The sequence below is a fragment of the Moschus berezovskii genome, chromosome 12 (genome assembly GCF_049115385.1).
Source record: "Moschus berezovskii isolate FMDL1 chromosome 12, NW_MosBer_1.0, whole genome shotgun sequence".
Lineage (NCBI taxonomy): Eukaryota > Metazoa > Chordata > Mammalia > Artiodactyla > Moschidae > Moschus > Moschus berezovskii.
Window position 1 is genome coordinate 77,003,522 of NC_142471.1, and position 11,296 is coordinate 77,014,817.

Below are 11,296 nucleotides of genomic sequence, written 5' to 3' on the forward strand. Positions count from 1 at the left end.
ATGCCAGTCTTCCCTGTCCTTCACCATCTCCCGGAGCTTGCTCAGACTTATGTCCATTGAGTCACTGATGCCATCCAACCATCTTGTCCTCTGTCGTCCCCTTCTCCTTCTGCCTTCAATCTTTCCCAATATTTTCTAATGAGTCAGCTCTTCACATCAGGTGGCTAAAGTATTGGAGCTTAAACTTTAGCATCAGTCCTTCCAATGAACTATCAGGATTGATTTCCTTTAGGATTGATGGGTTTGACCTCCTTGCAGTCTAAGGGACTCTCAAGAGTCTCCTCCAACACCACAGCTCAAAAGCCTCAATTTTTCAGCACTCTGTCTTCTTTATGGTCCAACTCTCACATCCATACATTGACTATGCAGACCTTTGTTGGCAAAGTAATGTCTCTGCTTTTTAATATGCTATCTAGGTTGGTCATAGCTTTTCTTCCAAGGAGCAAGCAATTTTTAATTTCATGGCTGCAGTCACGATCTGCAGTGATTTTGGAGCCCAAAAAGATAAAATCTCTCACTGTTTCCATTGTTTCCCCATCTATTTGCCATGAAGTGATGGGATCGTATGCCATGATCTTAGTTTTTGAATGTTGAGTTTTAAACCAGCTTTTTCACTCTCTTCTTTCACCTTCCTCACGAGGCTCTTTAGTTCCTCTTTGCTTTCTGCCAAAAGGGTGGTGTCAACTACCACATATGAGGTTATTGATATTTCTCCTGGCAATCATGATTTCAGCTTGTGCTTCATCCAATCTGGCATTTCTCATGATGTACTCTGTAAGTTAAATAAGCAGGATATCAATATACAGCCTTGACATACTCCTTTCCCAATTTGGAACCAGTCCGTTGTTCCATTTCTGATTCTAACTGTTGCTTCTTGACCTGCATACACATTTCTCAGGAGGCAGGTAAGGTGGTCTGGTATTCCCATCTCTTAAAGAATTTGCCAGTTTGTTGTGATCCACATAGTCAAAGGCTTTAGCATAGTCAATGAAGCAGAAGTAGATGTTTTTCTGGAACTCTCTTGCTTTTTCTATGATCCAATGGATATTGGCAATTTAATCTCTGGTTCCTCTGGTTCCTGTTGCTGACCAAGATAGCAAACTTACAATAGTCACAGCTCCAGCATCATTGAAGGGAGACACAAAATTAGACATCTGCCCTTTTAAACACATGTGCAATCTGACCAAACCTGAGCTATGGTCACCTGGCCCTGCCTGTTGGGCTGAATTAACAAGCTGCCAAACTGGCTGCAGGAGCTGGGTACCCTCAGGGGCTGGGTTCCTGCCTGGGAACCTTCACCTCAGCTTTGATCTCTTCTCTTGCCTGATGCTGGCATCAGACTCCCTCTGGAACAGGTCAAGCCTCATAGCCCGCACACTTATTGCCAACTTTTGCCCAGTTGAACTCTACAGTGGGCTGGTTTGACCATGCAGCATCCCTGCCCTAAAGAGAACCACTCCTTTTTATGGAAACCCATCCCATCCATTGGATGGATCTCTCTTATCCTTCTCAGAGGGCTGTTCACACGATACAGGCCTAGCCAGTAAAAGTGCCCCATTCTCCTCTTCACAGTGATTGATTCAGGTAGAGAAACATAACCCAAATGGAAACATTAAAACCTTCCCTGTGACTTTTGCCAGAACCATACCAAACCAAACAAAACAACAGCAACCTCCCCTCACCAACACATTCTAATTCTGGGGTTGCTAGCTATAAGTCACTGGTTCTCCAAGTGTGACCCTAGGTGTCCCCAAGGTCTTTTCAAGGAATCTATGAAATCAAAACTATTTTTGTAATGATACTGAGATTTCACGTGCCTTTTTGGTATGTTGACATTTGCACGATTAGTGCAAAAACAATAGTGGGGTAAAATTACTGCCACCGTTATGAATCGAGGCAGTGACTCCAAATTGAATGTGTTCTTCATTGCTGCACACTTGCAGGAAAATAAGGGTCAGTTTCACTTAAGAAATGTCATGATGAAGCAGTAAAAAATATCAATTTTATTCAACCTCAACCCTTGGGTACACATCTTTATAACATTGTGAGGATGTCTTGTGATGAAATGAAAGGTACCTGTAAACCATGTGGTAATCGGGCTTCCTAGGTGGCATAATGGTAGAGAATCTGCCTGCCAATGTAGGAGATGCAGCAGACATGGGTTTGATCCCTGGGTCAGGAAGATCTCCTGGAGTAGGAAATGGCAACCCACTCCAGTATTCTTGCCTAGAAAATTCCATGGACAGTGGAGCCTGGTAGGCTATAGTCCATGGGGTCTCAAAGTTGCACACAACTGAGCACAGCACAACAGCATCATAAAGCATGTAGTGGCTGTAAAAATGTGCCACTCAGATCAGCTGGGGGAGGGAGTATCTGCTGTCCTTTGGCCCTACCTCCATGCTGTGTCAAGACCTTGCTTCTCTCAGTCTGCTCCCTGCCAATGGTTGACCATAAGGGGAGTACTAATGCAGGTTCATTCTTAAGAAACATGGGACTCCTATCCTGGGTGATTTTTGCTCTAGGACTCCCCACTGGCCTGGCTGAACTTTTATTGAACTACACTGCAGTCCAAGATTTATTTGACCTGATCCTTTTTCCTTTCCTTCCTCTTCCCCTGTGGTTAGACTAGCATCGTGGTCAAAGTATCTCCTTACTTCTCCAACTCCCTCCCCATTTTCCTTCACAGGTGTTTTCCTTGGCTATGCTAACATTTCATCTGGTCTTGAAATTTGTTTCTGGAAGGTGCATGAAGCACTTCTATTGTACATAAAGTACTTTCAACTGTGTAACAAAATACCATGATTGTCTCAAGAAAAATACTCATGTGATTGTTTGAGCCATGAGCTGAGCCAGCTACTTTTTACATGGATTACCATCTTGTCTGAAAAGAATGACTGGCAAACTATGGTTATTCAGACTTGGTATTTGGCAGACATTTCCATAAAAATGAAAGGAGTGAGCTTGCCATTTCAAGGAAAACAAATGATGGTTTTGTTGTTAATGATGATAACATTTGAATTTTAAAGCAAAAATTGGAGTTTTGGAAAGTCATATCCTCTACCACAAGCTTATTGGCTCCCAATGTTTCAAGGCTCCTGATGTGATTGGTGGTGATATTAAAGAATGTGATTTGGGGATATTGTGTAAGGAGATGGGTCAACATTAGAAGATTTGCAAAACTCAGTTGAACCAATACTTTTCCAATGACCAATCCATGATGTAAAAACATGAATGAGTAAAAGATCCATTCAAAACTCAGGATAGATCGAAGGATTTTAATGTAACAGAGTGTGAAAAGTTCATTGATCTGGTTTTATTTTTTAAAGATTTTTTTTTTTTTTGGATGGGGACCATTTTTTAAAGTCTATTGAATTTGTTACAATGTTTCTTGTTTTATGTTTTGGTTTTTTGACTGTGAGGCACATGGGATCTTAGTTCCCTGACCAGGGGTTGAACCCATACCCACTACATTGGAAGGTGAAGTATTAACCACTGGACCGCCAGGGAAGTCCCCACAGATATGGTTTTAGGTTCCACATTGCAATGACCTTTAATGAAGCTATCATTTTTGTATTGATATATTATCATCACAGATGTTTCAGACCACATGGACAAGCCACCCCTCTCAATTTGGCGTGTATCCTTTCAAGTAATGTTCTGTGTACACACAGAAATATATAGTTTGGGGCTAGGGGCAAAGATGGGAGAGAGAGACATATATCGTAGAACACTCATCTTTTGAATTTTGAACCATTTGAATGCTTCAAATATAAAAATAAATACAAGGGGAAGCTTCAGGCAGAAGGAAAGTGGTCCCAGATGGAATCTTGGATATTCAGGAAGGAAAGAAGGACAATAGAAAGGGAAATATGGATAAGTGCAAATGAATCTTGGTTGTATAAAACCATACAACTAATGTTTAAGATACAGAGAGAAAATTAAAATATGGGACACAATAGTACATGAGTCAGGAAGAGGGTAAATGGAGTTAGAATGTTTTAAGGTCCTTGCATTGTCCAGGAAATGGGTGAAAATGTGTTGTGTGGGAAACACTAATATAAGGATGCCTGCTCTAGCTCTCGGCTAACCCTGAAAGAATCGTAAATGGATGGATATAACCAGCCAATAGAGAGGAAAATTAAATCATAAACTTGCATGTGTATATATTTTTTTAAAAAGACACTACCATTTTTTAATTTCGGTGTAGTATCAAAGAAGGATAGCCACAGTTATCTGAAAAAGTTATTAAAATGTTCCTCCCTTTTCTACCTAAGTCTTTGTGAGGCCAGATTTTCTTTTAATACTTCAATGGAAACAATATATTGTAGCAAATTCAATTCAGAAGTAGATAATGCATATTTAGTGTTCTTCTGTTAACCCTAAGATTAGGGAGATTTACAAAAATGTAAAACAAGGACACACTTCTTAGTAAATAATCTTTGTTCTGGAAAATATAATTTTCTCAAAGAAACATGTTATTTTTGTTAATATGGAGTAGGTTTATTATTGTTATTTTAAATGAAGTAATTATACGTATTTAAATTTTGTTCCGTTTTATTTTTTTACTATAGTTAAATATTGTCTGCTATAGTGTACATTAAAAAGATTCTGTAGGTTCTTCAGTGATTTTAAAGGGTTATTAGAACTACTATTTACTAGCTTAGGCAGCCAGCTATCCTTTTGTCATTGTGTGGCAAGAAGCTATCTGAAAGGGAAGCCAAGCAAGACTGAGAAACAAAGTCAGAATCCAGATATACACAAACATTTGGACCAAATCCCAGGTGCTAGCTATCCTCAAGGAGATATGAAAGGAAGTAAATTATTTTCTTTGTTTCAGTCTGCCTGAGTTGGGGTTCTGTCACTTGCAATCAAGGGTGCTGACAACGGCCTCATCTTCTGAGAAGTTGGCCCAGGGTTCCCTGTCCGTGCTCATGCTCAGTCGCTCACTTGTGTCTGACTCTTTGCAACCCCATGGGCTGTAGCCCACCAGCTCCTCTGTCCATGGGATTCTCCAGGCAAGAATACTGGAGTGGGCTGCCATTTCCTCCTCCAGGGGATCTTACTGACCCAGGGATCGAACCCTTGTCTCCTGCCTCTGCTGTGTTGCAAGCCAATTCTTAACAACTGAGCCATCAGGAAAGTCCCTTAAAGTTTTATAAGTACCATCTTGGCTCATGCCTAACCTGGATGCCCTCTGGACATTGTACTTTTTGTTGATTTTAGCTGATACATGTTTAATTTTTAAATGCCTACAAAATGTGACATATGGCAACCAGTCTCCTGTAAGTCAATATGTAAGTCTTGTATGTAGATGTATATACTCTGTCTCATTGTGGGATTGTTAGAATGTGGGGTAGGACCTCTAAAGGCAGGGAATCCTTAGAGCGTCTTCCGCATTATACTCTTGATCTATCACCATTGACTTTACCATTGGCCTATATACCTGCCCCCACTTCATATAGCCCGACACTATGGCTGGTTGTCCCAGCACAAACTTTAATGTGCATATGAATCATTCAGGGATCTTTTGAAATGCAATAGGTCTGAGAAGATACCTGAGATTGTTCAATTTTAATAAGTTCCCAGGTGATAACCCATACCCCTGGTCTGTGGGTAGCACTTGAAGTACTGAGGCAACAAATGCTTATTATTCTCAAGTTTGACATTCAGAGTTTGTAGTCTTCCCCAGGGGTCCCAAAGATCCAGAACCTGCAGTGATTTGTCATTTTATTAATCCATGAACTTTAACTGGGCGAGTGTTGAAACTGACAAGTAGTGTAAGCCGCTTAGCCAGTGACAACCTTGTTAGCCTACCAACCATGTTTTACAAAACCAAAGTAATGTCTACATTTAACGCACACAAAAATCAAATGGCCCTAAAAGGCTTATCAAAGAAAGGGCAGTTCCCTGTGTTGCCTGCTTACGCGTCCACAACCTACAAGCAGCTCCTAACCCTCCCCACCGTTCCAGCTATTTCTTCTGATATTTTCCTCCATGTTTCTAAATATATGCCTAGAATGCACTCACTCCTGATGAATGAGTTTTACACACTCCCCACTGACTTCTTGGTATGGTAGAGGAGAATTTTAGCTTGCTTACGCTACCCCTTTCCTACCTCCCTTTCTCCCATTCTAAATTGGTATTTGTGTTTTTATTATTATGGCTAAATAGATATGAATCACTCATGTGTCAAGTAGCAAGCTGCAATCACATTGTCTTTTTTACACTTTATTTTTTAGCTAATAATTACCTCTTTTTGTTGTTGCTGTTATTAGTTTCCTCTGAACCCAGTTCCGTAAATAGAATCATACACGTGCTCAGTAATCTTTTGGTTCCTTTCTTATTGCCTGGATCTTCTCTGCAGGACTGCCCCCTACTTCTTCCCGTCAGTTTCAGTTGGAACCAGTTATCCTCAGACTTACTATGTAGCTGTCATCCTTAGACTGTCACTGCCATCACTGTAGATTCTCTTTGCATCTCTCCTGAGTGGCATCTCTTATTTCCTGGAGCCCATGCCTTTCTCTTTGTTTATTAACTATTGTTTTCAGTAAAGCACGTATTCAAATAATTCCTGAAAATCATGGGTAATAGTAGTTCAGAGACTTTTCAACTCTTGAAATCTCTGTATTCTACTCTCAGTATTGATCTGGAATCTGGCTAGGTAGAGATGTCTGGGTGAAAAACCATATTCATTTGGAATATTGAAAGCATAGCTGCATTGTCTTCTAGTTCGCAGTGTTGCTTTTTGTTGGGGTGGGTGGGGCTGGAATAGTGTCATATTTCATTTATTTATTTATTTTACTTTTTATTTTGTATTGGGGTATAGCTGATTAACGATACTGTTATAGTTTCAGGTGAACAGAGAAGGAACTCAGCCATACATGTATGAGTCATACATACATATATGTATCCATTCTCCAAACTCTCCTCCCATCCAGACTGCCATATATCATTGAGCAGAGTTCCATGTGCTATATAGTAGGTCCTTGTTGGTTATCCATTTTATTTTTAAATTTTTTACTGGAGGCTAATTACTTTACAATATTATATTGGTTGGTTTTGCCATACATTGACATGAATCCGCCCCAGGTGTACATGTGTTCCCCTTCTTGAACCCCCCTCCCACCTCCCTCCTCCCCATATCCTCCTGGTTATCCATTTTAAACCCACACCATTTTAATAATTGTTCCTTTGTTACCTAATTTTTTCTCCCCCTCTGGAAGCTTTGAGGGTAGTCTTTATATCCTCAGAGTTTTATGCGTCACTGTATTGTACCTTGATGTGCTTTTTTTTTTCTTTAATTCATTCTGCTGGTTTATTTCTACCCAGACACTCACAGGAATGTTGTGCTTCGACCTTCCCTAAGGCTCTCTTTACAGCTCCGTCTGTTTACCCAGCTGCTGAACGCTGTCTCTGGCCTGTTCTGTGAGAAAGATCCAAGAGGCAGATAGCTGAGTGATAGCTATATGAAACCTGTCTTACCCACGCCTTGCCCTGTAGTTGTAGAGATCAGGTCCATTGTCACAGAACTCCAGGGTGCCATGGACTGGTAGTCTATGTGAGTGGTCCCATAGAAGCTGTTCATTGCACATCCTACATGGCCAAACCCAGCGGTCCTAAGAGCCATGCTTTCCAAACTATGCTCCATTTGACTGGTGCCACAATATGCAATTCACCAGAAAGATGCCATAGTTAAATAAGATTGGGAAGGCTGCATTCTATATATCGCTCTCTTAGAGATTCTCAATGGAAATCTGCATACCAAAGGTTCTGAGTCCTCCAATAAAGTAATCTGGTGGACTTGACTTAATTCCTTCTTTCCTGAACAATTTTACATTGTTTCATTTCAATTCAATGATTTCAATTCAAAGGATGCTTAGTGATATGCCACAAAATACCAGACTTTAGCAAATGTCATTGAACAATACTGTAAACTCCATGAGAGCAGAAACTATGTCAAGTCTTATTTCCTGCACTATGTCAGGGTCTAATACAGTGCCAGGCACATCGTAGACCCTAAAAAATTATTTGTTGAATAAATCAATGAGTCAGTGAATGACTGATGCTTTCACAAGTCCCTGGTCTCCTTGGTACTCTCTATATGGACAAAAAGTCAGGCCCTGTTAGTGCATTATTGATTTCTGTTTTGCTAGCCCTGAATTTGGTGCTATGGTCAGTTGTCTTTTTCAAATGATACATTTTTCAGGATACAAGGAGAGGTTAGGCATCTAAATGTGTTCCCTCTGTGAAAAGGGCTGGTTAAGCACGACTGTTTCCCATTAGTCCAGCCGCGCTGAGGCCTCCCTTCTCTCTGTGGTTTGGGCTGGAGAAGCAGCACAAGCAAGCCCTTCCCAGCGGTTTTGTGTGTGGTTGGCAACGAACTCATGCCAGCCTTAGAAGAGGAAGGGCCTGTAGCCACCCTGACTTCACTCCACGATGCGGGGGCCCTTGGGCAATAATGAAACTTCTGGAACCCCTTTCTGGGGAGTTGCCAGGCTCAGCCTGTGTGTTCTTTGAGAAAGAAAGGAGTGAAAGTGTCTCAGAAACCCTGGGGTTTAGAAAATGTAGGATTTGGAGCCTGAGGTAAGAGAGAGAATGAAAACAGCCTCCTCTGTTTTACCCTCAAGTGCAGGAGTGAAACTACAGCCCGAAGCCAGACCTAACCCACTGCTTTTTTCTGTATTGCCTGTGAGCTGAGCATCACTGAAAACAAAGTGAAAACAGTACTATTTTATGACCTGTGAAAATGATATGAAATTCAACTTTCATTTTCAAAGATGAAATACATACTATCTCATTACATATTATCTTTAGCAGATGAATATTTGCAATAGCTTTTGAAGAGGGAGGACACTAACTCTGAAACCCAAATTAAGTGCCATGTTATTCCTCAAAAAAAAGAATCTTATTCTTCACATTGGGGTTCCTGTATTATTTTAAAAAAAAGCTGTATTATTATTATATTTTGAACTTCATCAACAAAAATGTCATGGAAATTTAATTTTTCTTTTGTTTTTTAAGAGATGGATAATAGTCTTGAGTTTGCCTCTTGCCTGCAAAAGTCTAAACTATTTCCTCTCTAACCCTTTGCGGAAAAAGTTTTCTGAGGGCTGCTCAAGTGGATTATCTACTCTGTCAGGCTGATTTAAAACTGTTACATGTGGCGGGGGAGAAGGGAGTTTAAACTGATTCATCCAGTTTTCATTCAGTCAACAGGTTCTCCTAGGGGCCTTCTATGTACAGGTCCTGAGTGTACAGAATTGGTGTTCAAAGCCATCTTGGTTCCTGCTTTCAAGGAACTGACAATCCAGAGTCGAATCATTGGAAATTCACCAGCCCCAGTGTGCCTGTCTATAGGATGATAAGTCAAAGTGACAACTAACAGCTCTGGAGCGTTAAATGTGTCAGCTTGTCAGTGGGTCACCTTGGCCAGGGCATGCCTGCCCAGAAGAGCTCTGAGAAGCTCCGGAAGGGTGTGTGAGGAAGGCAGGGTCGGGTGAGCACCCTGAGACCAGCAGGGGAGAAGCCAAGTCAGGAAAGGGAACCAGGATAGGGCTGCTCTGTCCTATTGGTTCAGGCAAGAGGCCAGAGAGTTTAGCCAAAAGCAGCACCAGCGGATGAAAAACAAGGAGGTGGCCCACGTCCGGAGCAAAGTTGCCTGTGCTGAGAACTCTTTTCTCCAAAGAGTGTGGCTAAGCTGGGTGCCTCAGCCTCTGTCGACTCAGGGCTCCTGAAGACAGCAAAGACATAGGGATTGTCCTCTTGGGAGGCTGAGCAATTCAGACTCGCTCCTTCCTTTAGGTCCAGAATTTCCTTCTTCTTATGGCTGCGGAGGCCTCTTTGGGTCCACGAGTTCACACATAAGATTCTACTAAACCACCTTCCTCCCAAAGTTGTGCAGATTTGCACTGTACTCGCAGTGGATGAGAGTATTCACTTCTACAGATCCTTGCAATGTGTAGGGGTTCTATTCATTTTTTTTTTTTTGATGTGCATTTTTGGACAGCAGTGAAGTTGAACATCTTTTTATGTTTATTGGCCATCTACCTTTCTTCAGTAAATTCTTTGCTTATATTTTTTGCCCATTATTCTGTTTGGGTGTATTACTTGGAGGCACTCTTTGTCCATTAAGCATGGACATCCATTGATAGGAAGAAAAACACTTTATTTTGAAGCACCTATGGGTCGGGCTAGGGCCCCTGGAGCAGGTACTGAGGAGCCAAAAGTCTTTGTTTTACATTAGGGATGTTAATCTTCTGTTAACTGCTGCAAATATTTTATTCAAGTTTGCTATTTGTTTTTAAACTTTATGTTGACTTTCCTCCTGTAGGAGTTTTAAATGTTTCAGTATTCACACCTGTTCGTTTTTTTCTGGCTTCTGGGTTTCCTGTCTTGCTTAAGAAATTTTCCCCATTCTCATGTTACATAATTAGTCTACTCTGTTTTCTTATAATGCTATTATGGCTTTACTTATTTACATTTGTATCTTTAATATTTCAGGAATTTCTGTTTAGAGTAGATGAGGAATTTTATGTTCCCAGCATAGATGCTATGTTTCTGAGATTGTTCCTCTCAGCACTCTGACTGCATTGTGCTGGTTTAGTCGCTAAGTTGTGCTCAACTCTTGTGACCCCATGGGCTGTAGCTTGCCAGGATCCTCTGTCCATGGGATTCTCCAGGCAAGAATACTGCAGTGGGTTGCTATTTCCTTCTCCAGGGGATGTTCCTAACCCAGGAACTGAACCTGGGTCTCCTGCATTGCAGGCAGATTCTTTACCAATTGAGCTACAAGGGAAACCCTGAATGCATTTAGGAACCCATAATTTTTTGAGTAAAAAAGCCCTGTGTACAGTATGATCCTATTCATGTGCTCATTTATATGAACAATTCTACAGCTTGTTAATGCTGGTTGTTAATACAAATATTAATATTGGTTATTTTTGTGTGATAGGGTTGAAGAGGCTTTTAATTTTTCTGTCTTCTCATCTTTTTTTGTTTTGCTACATGAACAATTATTATTTGTGCACCAAAATGTATTTAAAGAAAGAAGTATCAGGAAGAGTGCTGTTAACCCAACACTTCACATTGACCTAGGCCCCATCCTTGAAAAACCACGAGTCTATAAGCTTCTTGAGGGACGGCCCCATGTTTCTTGGGTGCCCATCCTTCCCACGCAGCTATCATGGAGCCTGACCAGCAGCAGATGGTGCAGCTCAATTGACTGCATTTCTCTCTGAGCCCACAGTGTCATACAGATGTGAAGACAATAGGCTGGCTCATTGAAAAGGATGCTTCT